This window comes from Equus przewalskii, chromosome 8 (genome assembly GCF_037783145.1).
Source record: "Equus przewalskii isolate Varuska chromosome 8, EquPr2, whole genome shotgun sequence".
Lineage (NCBI taxonomy): Eukaryota > Metazoa > Chordata > Mammalia > Perissodactyla > Equidae > Equus > Equus przewalskii.
Window position 1 is genome coordinate 19,825,506 of NC_091838.1, and position 9,543 is coordinate 19,835,048.

At 37.7% G+C, this 9,543-nt stretch overlaps 1 long non-coding RNA gene across 2 annotated transcripts; it reads right to left on the reverse strand.

Annotated features, from left to right (window-relative positions):
• Nucleotides 1-940: 940 nt before the first annotated feature.
• On the reverse strand, nucleotides 941-8,895 carry LOC139085224 (uncharacterized). Of its 2 annotated transcripts, none has more exons than XR_011543383.1 (3): nucleotides 8,587-8,895; nucleotides 6,129-7,200; nucleotides 941-2,246 (listed from the first exon to the last, which is right to left on the reverse strand). It is a non-coding gene; the product is annotated as an uncharacterized lncRNA (long non-coding RNA). The 2 variants fall into 2 exon arrangements; XR_011543382.1 differs by lacking the exon at nucleotides 8,587-8,895 and adding an exon at nucleotides 3,179-3,276 and having other exon boundaries at nucleotides 1,361-2,246; nucleotides 6,129-6,266.
• Between the last annotated feature and the right edge of the window lie 648 nt (nucleotides 8,896-9,543).

Genomic DNA, 9,543 nt, shown 5'->3' on the forward strand with positions numbered 1-9,543 from the left:
TGATGACTGTAAAATGAGTGTAGGAGGTCTTTGAGGAGCTTCTTAATTACAAAATTATTCATGATAAAATGGCACTAATCTCGAATTCCCAGTTTCTTGTGAATTTTACTGTGGTACCACCTAAAAATGGTTTATAGCTTTTTAACACCTTAGATAAACCAGATCTTGCCCCGGAATGTTGTGGGGGAAATCGTCTCCAAATATCTCTAAATCTTTCACTCTTCTTCTTTTTCTTTCTTTTTTCTTTTTCTTTTTTTTTTTTTAAAGGGAATGATACATACTGAATTATCTGTCTATAAAGCAATTTCTAAATTATCTTACGGTTGAGGAGAAATATTCTAAGATATGTAAATACTAAATTTTTCTGATTTTTGTAGACATCTGCATTGAAAAACAAAACAAAACGAAAATATAGATGCCATTGAAACCCATCATTACATTTGTGATCTAGATAATAAAGTAAGCAGACCCGAGCAATTCGCTAACACTAACGCTATTCTTTACATAAACAGTAAATGTTTAGATTTTCCTGTTCACTGACTAACAGCACACATATCATAAACACTAAGCTGTTATAGTACGTTTCGTGTGTTGATTCACTTTAACAGTTGTTAGTGTGAAGACAGGAAAAGAAAAGTGGGTGTAATGAGACCATGTGCAGTATGCTGTGAAAACAGAGGCCCTTATTTGGCATAATGGGTTGCACCATAAGGGCCATAAAATTGTGCATGTGTTAGTATCATTTTAATTATTACGGGTGCCACATGTTAAGCAGAATAGCGGAACTACTAAAACAGCTTCAAAATCCTTACTGCTGATCGCTGCATTTAATTACAAATAGGAACATTTGGAGATAGGTCACCATAAAACCCTTCTGTTGTCAAATGAGCTCAAATCTGATTTTTGTAATTATGTTTTTATACCACAGATCCTGTTGAATAACTATAGGGAATAAAATTTTAATAAGTGCTGATTAAATGTAGGTACATCTTGCTTCCTAAGAATATTTATGAATGCTCATCACACTTAAATCAAGGTACCATCACTATTTTCCTGTGGACAGTGCTTTGATCGTTCAACCTTAATGCAAATAAGCTGAATAAATTTATGTGTCATGAAATATTGTTTTTTTTTTCATTGAAGCAGAAGAGCTCTGGATTTCAATTATTCATTCTGTTTGCGAGCGCTGCGTACTGCACTGTAATTCTCTAGAACCAAAGTGTTAGACTCAGTGGGATCTTGTAATTAACTTTTCGAAGGCAGGGTTTTATTGAGGAAGATGACAATTTCTGTCGATCTTTTGTTCTCTACTAGAGTAAATATGGTTAGAAATTTTTTATCTTTCTTTTCTTTGGGATTATTTATTTATTTGTTTGTTTACTGGTTACTTGGGCTTTAAAAATGATAAAGAAATTGTGTTTACCAAGAGAACTGATGTTTTGGGATACTTCATATGTGTCATTTCCCTGTATTGTGAAAAATAATTTTGAAACCATGCATAATGGTTAGGCCTCCTAGCTCTTGTGAACATGAAATTATCATGTATTTCCAATAGAGATGAGAAATGTAACATGAACTGAAGAAAGAATGACTAATGGGTAATGGTACATGAAAGTCATGAGTTATTACAAAGAAATAGGCCAGAGACAGAGCTGGCATATTTTAAAATTGGTATCTGTTAATGTGGTATGTGATCTCACAGCTATCAAAGCAAGTGCACTTATCAGCTACCCATTTGGATACATTAATTTGTAGTCCTTGTAAGTCCAGAAGGCATAAAACACTTCTTAATCTATAAAACAGGAGTTTGATCCTTTCCAATCAATATTTCTTTAGAATATTCGCATCATTCTGTATATTCCAGAAGACCACATCTTTGGAGAAGTTGCTCATTGAATTTGGAGAATGGAATCTGCCTTTCCAGGAAAGATATTTCTCAAGATGATGAGAGAGTTCCGTTTGCAAAACTCTCCAGATGATCTGTTATTGTTTAGCACTTAATCCACACTTTAGACAGCTGTTTGAATCTCCAAGTAGCTCTGCAATGTAATCGTTCAAAGAATAGTACGTGTGCTCGAATCCATATCTCTGTATCCACTGTTTCAGATAAATGATAAGGCAGCACTTCAGTAAAGACCTGGAAGACACATACACCTCTATGAGCCAGATGCCGTCCCTCTTGGCAGCTGTATACCGCTCCCTGTATTCACATCATTCTGATCCAACACTCAGAAACAGGCTTGAGGCTGTAAAATACAGATAGAGAAAGAAATAGTGCTTCTCTTTGAGGGAAAAAATACGGTATTTATGAATGGTCCTAAGGATTCTGGGTGGTCCCTACTTGAGATTTGCTGCTTCCCCAGTGTTGTGTGTTTTTCATTTGGATCCGTAGTTTCATAGAAATTGTCATCTTCAAGGGATGGGGGAAGGGGACTCAGCCAATGCCAAAGGCAGAGGTTGCAAAGTTCTGCCTCTGTCATTTGAAAGCATCATTTGACAGTGTCAGCTTATTTCTTCAGCTCAGTTCTGAAAAATAAACTAGATATCTTCAAAACTCAGGCATCCATCTAGCACTGTTTTGAACTCTGGTAGTGATATTACTGTAGAAGGTGCTACGTGTTAGATGGAATTATGTCTTTTATGAGCAAATTAATTAATTGTGAAAATCTGAGAATCATTGAAATCATTCATGGGAATGGATAAGGAGAAAAACCCTACAGATACAACAATTGTTTACTGGAAGTAATGTTGAGCCCAGTAATTCCATTAACTTATGCCTCCATAACATAGGAGCAGGTTTATAATCCATCAGAATAAAAGGAGGGCAAGCAGAGATGAACGACAGATTAGAGAGAGAGAACAAATTTCTCCTTTTCCAAATTATTGGTGTCCTCATTTCTAATATTCAGCTTTTAACAAAGATTGATCACAAATTTTGTTTTAGACAACTTTGTAAAATCATCCAGAAATTTTTAACTAATAAGTATTTACTGAGAAACTTCTCTTGCTGGGCACTGTGTGGGGTGGTGGGATACAGCACTGAGCAGTTCAGGTCAGGACCCTGAGCTCAGCAAGCATCCTATGGGACTGCTGGGCGCTTACAGCCATGGCTAGATCTTATGCCCTATTAGTATTTAGAAAGAATTTCCTTGTTTGTAAAAGAAGGGTTTGGATTAACCTCTTGACCACTTTCCAGCTCTAAATTCTTTTCATTCCATTGAAACCTGGGATGTGCCTGGTGCTGGAGATACAGATGAGTAGCTGGCCTTCAGAGAGCTGGAGAGACAGGACACACAGCAGAAAACATATATTAATCCAAAAAAGTATCTGTTAAATCAAAATGATGTGGCCACGGTTATAAATTTTAAAATATGGACATGCTTACTTCCTGCTCTGATGGACAAACTTTATCACAACCATCAATTGTAGATCAACAATTCAGAAACCAAAACCAGCTGATACCACCCTCTACCTGTGCCTGACCCACTCTGAGTCCTCAAAACTTTTCACTGGAAATCTTTCTTTATGTCTCCTTTGAGAAAAACTGATGATTCACTCCTACAACAGTATTAATGGGGAGCATTGATAATTTTAAAAGGCTTTGTCTCATAAATATTCTCTTCATGTCTTTGAGGTCAATAGGTCTAAGTGCCAGAGGAGATATGTTTAGTAGAATCATTTGCTTTCTGAAATACTCTGTGTCTCCTGTTATTTCTAATGGGAAAGTTTGTGTTTTCATTTTGTTGTTTTATTAGAGGATGTAACAACTGGTGAACTTTGTCAAAGAGTTTGTTAGCCAGTTGATAGAGATGTCTTAAACACCTGCCACTTCCTGGCTGGCTGGCTGTGCTTCAGGCTAGCATTGGTAGTGGAGAAGCAACAGGCAAATTACATCATGATTTCTGCCTCACTTTCCATCCTGGTGTTCAGAATTCGTTTGAAAATGGTTCACAGATAAAAACAGTTCACATACTGAGTTTCTGCAAGAATTTTAAACACTATAAACTAGATTATGACTATTTCATGCAATATCTCAAAGTTTTTACTCTTATGAAATTTGTTTTCTTTTTTAACAGGAAATTTGATTCCCTTTATCTTACATGTCTTTCTTAAACTCATAAATGATGGTAGCTGCAGCTTCATTTTCCTAAGACATACGTCTATTTATGTATCATAAAGAATTTCAAAACATTTTCCCAAATGAAGTTGGGAAAAAAATCTACCACTCCTTTTGAGAAATTAGAAAGAAAATTTTCTAGAAGTGAGTTTCTTATAGTGGTTGTGCTATGAGGCATATTACTTCATTGTTGACCACAAATTTCCCAAGGCTCATATGTTTCCATATGTCATTTCTCGAACTTTCTGTGGCAATTCTAAGTTACAAGTGAAACTATTTTCATTAATATTTGGCATTAATAATTATTTAAAAGTTTCATAGCAAACATAAGCAAATATATACTCAAGAATATTCATATTATCTGTGTATGTGTATAAACTGTATATTTACATATCTTTAATACAAACATATACACTTACGTTTTTTTTTTGGTTTTTGGTTTTTCTTTTTTGAGAAAGATTAGCCCTGAGCTAACTACTGCCAATCCTCATCTTTTTGCTGAGGAAGACTGGCCCTGAGCTAACATCTGTGCCCATCTTCCTCTCCTTTTTATATGTGGGACGCCTGCCACAGCATGGCATGCCAAGTGGTGCCATGTCCGCACCCAGGATCCGAACCGGTGAACCCCGGGCTGCCAAAGTGGAACATGCGCACTTAACTGCTGTGCCGCCAGGCCGGCCCCAACACTTATGTTTTGTATGTACATATAAATGTATATATTATTATCATTATTATTATTATTTTGGTGAGGAAGATTGTCCCTGAGCTAACATCTGTGCCAGTCTTCCTCTATTTTGTATGTGGGACACCACCACAGCATGGCTTGATGAGCTGTGTATAGGTCTGAGCCCAGGATCCAAACCCATGAACCCTGGGCTGCTGAAGTGGAGCACACAACCTTAATCATGATGCCACCAGGCTGGCCCCTATTATTACATTTTTATGTAAACACATACACAATCCTTTTAGTTTCAGGGCCAAAGTATGATTTCTATCAAAAATACCTTATAAATTCAGGGAGTTAAGATGTATAGTTATGACTACTCTTACTAAACAGAATAAAACTTCTCAGAAGATTTGATTTATCAGATTTTTTCTCTACTGACCTTTTAAGAGAGGGGAAAATCAAGAGGAAACGAGCCAATACTGGACATTTGAAAAAACAACTTCTAGATGTCTTGGGTCAGTACTCGCGCAGGCCTTCTTGATTTATATCCACATATAGAAAGAAGGCTCCTTGATGCACTCCCCTTTGCCCTGTCCCTTTATCTAACCTCCAAGATCAATTCCCGAATCTTGTATATTCTTCTATTGTTCCTCACGTTACTCTGAATTATGCGTAACGTATACTAGCCCACTTTTCTGTCCTGGCTGGTGGATTGTCATTAACCCATTCTTCTCCCTCCCAGCCTGTGTCTTTTCATCTTTGCATCCCCAGTACCCAGCATGTGCACAGTCTATGGTAATCACTCAATATTTCTGTCAGGTTGAACTGAGTTCCAGATGTTGAGCTAGTTGGACATTAGTTGAAAGAATTAAGCGCTAATAATGAGCTGGTTTCCACTTAATTGAACTTTCTAGTTAACTAAAAATTAACAAGAAGTTTGATGTGTGTATTTCAGCCTTTGCTGAGAAATGTTCCTGCTGAATTAGGGAGAGTATAATTAACACATCAACTCTTCTGTGGAGCACAAGTGAATTTCCTTTCAGTCCAGAACCACATTAGGCTCAACTTTGAATCTGCAGCATCCAGCATGGTCTGGCCTGTCTCAGGGGCTCAACAATTACTTGTGGAATGAAAGAGTTGGTTGTTTTATTTATTCCTATAACAGATATTTATTGAATGCCTACATTTTGCTTGATTCTCAACAAACAGGATTGGTAAAATTATTTCTAGATAATACTCAAAGAGAAAATTCAGTTCATTAGAACCACACCCATGCTAAGCTCTCAGTAGTATAATAATTGTGGTTTAAAGTAAAGATTAAGATTTTTGACCAGAAATTCTTACCTTAAGGAAGATGTAAGTAGAAAGTGTCTTGAGGACAGGGACCTCAGATGCTGAGTTCATACACCAATCTTCAACAAAAAGAGTGTGAAGGAGAATCAGAAGGCTAAACATGCTTCCGAGACACGGAGCAGAAGTTTAAATAGACACCAAGTACAAATATACTTGCATGTGTGGTGGATTTTTTTAAATTATTAAATATTACCCTGAACTAGAAAGATGTTCAGGCTCCAATTTAATTTTGCACTCCTTCACGTTTCCCAAACCTTCATATTGTTTGACAGTATGTTGCACGACTGTTGCCTGTAAGTGTGAAAAGTCAAGATGAGAGTTCACAGCAGGTTGATGGCCTGGAGATGAGAAGTCTGTCTGAGGACATTTCAAAGTTGTAAAGGTATTATTCTCACATGGAGTTATTTCTCAGTGGGTGTGAACAACAGCTACTCATCAAGCTGGTGTAGTGTGAAATAGAGTTTCCTGAAAAATGATGTGCAGACATATGCAGAAAGCCACACGCTTGGTACATGCACAGACTGCGTGCCTAACTTGCAAATGGTGGAATATTTGCCATGAGATGAGCTAGAGATGCAAAAGTCCCTATTGTAAGTAGGTGGGGAGCGGCATAGCTTGGAATCACCACCGATCCATTGGGTTCCAGGTACACACATGTTGAAGGACGAAATTGAATAGTGAGGCTGCTTTGGAGAGGAGAAGTTTGAAGAAATAGAAGGCATCTCGTTTTATATGAGACAACAGAAGTCTTTCTATATAATGCTTGAAGACCTGCCATTGCTATGAAAACAATTTTGCTCATCCTGCATTGCATTTTGTCACCGTTTTTGAGGCACAGTTGAGTTTTATTCATCTCCACACGTGCTGAGGTTCACCCACGCCCGCTGTGCTTTCTGTCTACTCAGGGAGTATTTGCCCAAGTCCAGACACAGCTCCCTGCGTCCCATGTATTATTCATGTATTAGATTTGTTTGTACCTTTTCCCCAAACAGCTTGGGTGCTGCATATACATCCGTACGTAAATATTTTTCTCAGCTGCATGGTTCTCCTCATGATCTGACAACTGCACAGAAAGGAGGGGAGCAGTTAAGCGAGGGAATAGCATGGCTGTGAATAAGACATAAGTAAAGCAGATAAACCTAGAAACAAGTGGAGGGGAGGAGAAAAAACAGCCAAGTGTTTATGTATTTATTTTTCCCCACATGTTTAAAAAAGGATTCGAGTGGCTTACCAATAAAAAGGTATGTATGCCATAAGGCCTATGAAAATATAAACAGAAAATAAAAATTTCGAAAAGGAGGTACAGTCAAATATGCTAGCTATGAGGGTTAATGAGAATAAGAATGAGTCATTTCACTACACAGATGGAGGGTTACTTCTGTGGTTTGGTTGGCAGGTGTGCTGACTCCGCGGTGTTAATCTTCAGGTTCATTGTGTGGGAGGCCCTAGTGAATTCTTTCCTTCAATTAGAAAAGGCCCAGATAAAGAGATGCAACTTGATATGAATCCTAACATCGGGCAGGTCGGGGGGTCAGATATTGCTTCATGTTCCAGAGTTGTTGCTTGCTATTTTGTGAGGTTTGGTTGTCATGCAACAAGAGGTGGCTGAGGAAAAAAAGTATATACAAATTGTTTCTCATTCTCACTGGCATTAGTTTGTTTTTTTAAATGGTTTTTAAATTATCGAAGTAACACATGTTCCTTGCATAATCCCAAACAAAAGTATAACGATAAAAATAAAGGCTCTTCTGTAAACCAATTACTCAACAAGTTACTTTGGGGGCATATTCTCTTTTGCTCTGATCTACTCATGCATACACACTGTTTAATAAAAGTCTGGGTCCTCCTTGACTCTTCACTTTCTCTCACACCCTATATCCAATATATTAGAAAATCCTTCTTTCTTGACCTTCACTATTCACAGACTAAGAACTTTTTCCCATTTCCGCTGCTGGTAGTACCTGCTCTCAGCTATCATCTGTCCTAAGCTGGCACATCCTCATTCTTCTTCCTGCAATCCTGCCACAGTCTCTTTTCAACACTGTGTCAGAGTGATCCTCTGAAGATATAAGTCAAATCCTGTCTCTCCTATGTTCAAAAATCTCCAACGGCTTTCTAATTCACACAGAAAGAGTCCAGATTCTGCATTATCATAACCTACAAAGTCCTACACTGTCTGGTCTACCCTACCCATCCCCAGATCACATTCCATTGTATTTTAATTATTGGTTACATAGTATTCCAGTTAACAGTTGTATCATACTTTATAAAGTTAACCAACTGCCTATTGACTGAAGCCGTTGCTTCTAATTTTTCCCCACTATAAACAAGGCTAAAATAAACATATTGGTATGCACGTGATTGCACAATTATGCAATTTTGCCTTCATCAGAAACATGTTGCCAAACTTCCCCTGCACAAACGTTGTACCAATTACACTGCCACCAACCTGCTCGCTCCGGAAGCCGACTCTGGTTATGGTTCGGCCTCTGCAGTGGCCACAGCAGACTAGGCAAGCCCTAGAATTTTGCATCTGAATTCCTATTTTGATGGTGGTGCGATTTTGAACTACTCTTGGCATCGAATTCAGTGCCAGTCTTCTTGCTTTGCCTTGTCAAATTGGACAGGGAGACGGCTGTCTTGCAAAAGTGGAATTGTCACTAATTGGCCACAGAGGAAAGATTCAAAATCTTGCCAAAAGTCTCCTGCATTCTAAGGGAATAAAATGCTCCATATAACTTTCCCTCTCACTGAAAAGAAACAAACCCAATACAAAAAGCACTTTGTAAACCAGAAAGCATTGTATAAATGCAAGGCATTGTTATTCTTGTTGAGCCACTGCCGTAATGGCCACTGTATGAGGAATGCTAGCAGGGTTCACCGAATGCACAGATCAGGAGGCCTGTCTGTCCAGGCTTCCCTCTGCACCAGCTTGTTATGTCCTGTTAAGAAATGTCAAGGAAGAAGCAACAGTAAATAACTTTTGACTTCACTTCGGCTTTTTCATTTAGATTAAAGCAGAGTACTTCAGGTGCAGTCTACATACAAAATGAATGCTCTATAAAACGTTTTGTCACTTGTAATGTTTGGAATTCAAGTTGGTTTTCTTTATTATGACAAAGTGCATTTTTAGCAAAAGCTAAACACTGCTTCATACTGAGAATGACAACTACTTATTTTTGTGCACTGAGTGGACACTGGAAAAGTTAAAGTTCCATAAGAAGGAGAGTTAAATCATTAATTCTTGTTCCCAAGTAGCATGTACTCCACAGTATTTTATTAAAAACATTACATATAATTTATAAAAATCAAGCCAGATGATACTCTCCCAAACATTTCAGAGAACCGGATTTTAACAAATCTATTTCTATTTAAATTTAAAAGAATGCAAATATGTTTACAAGTC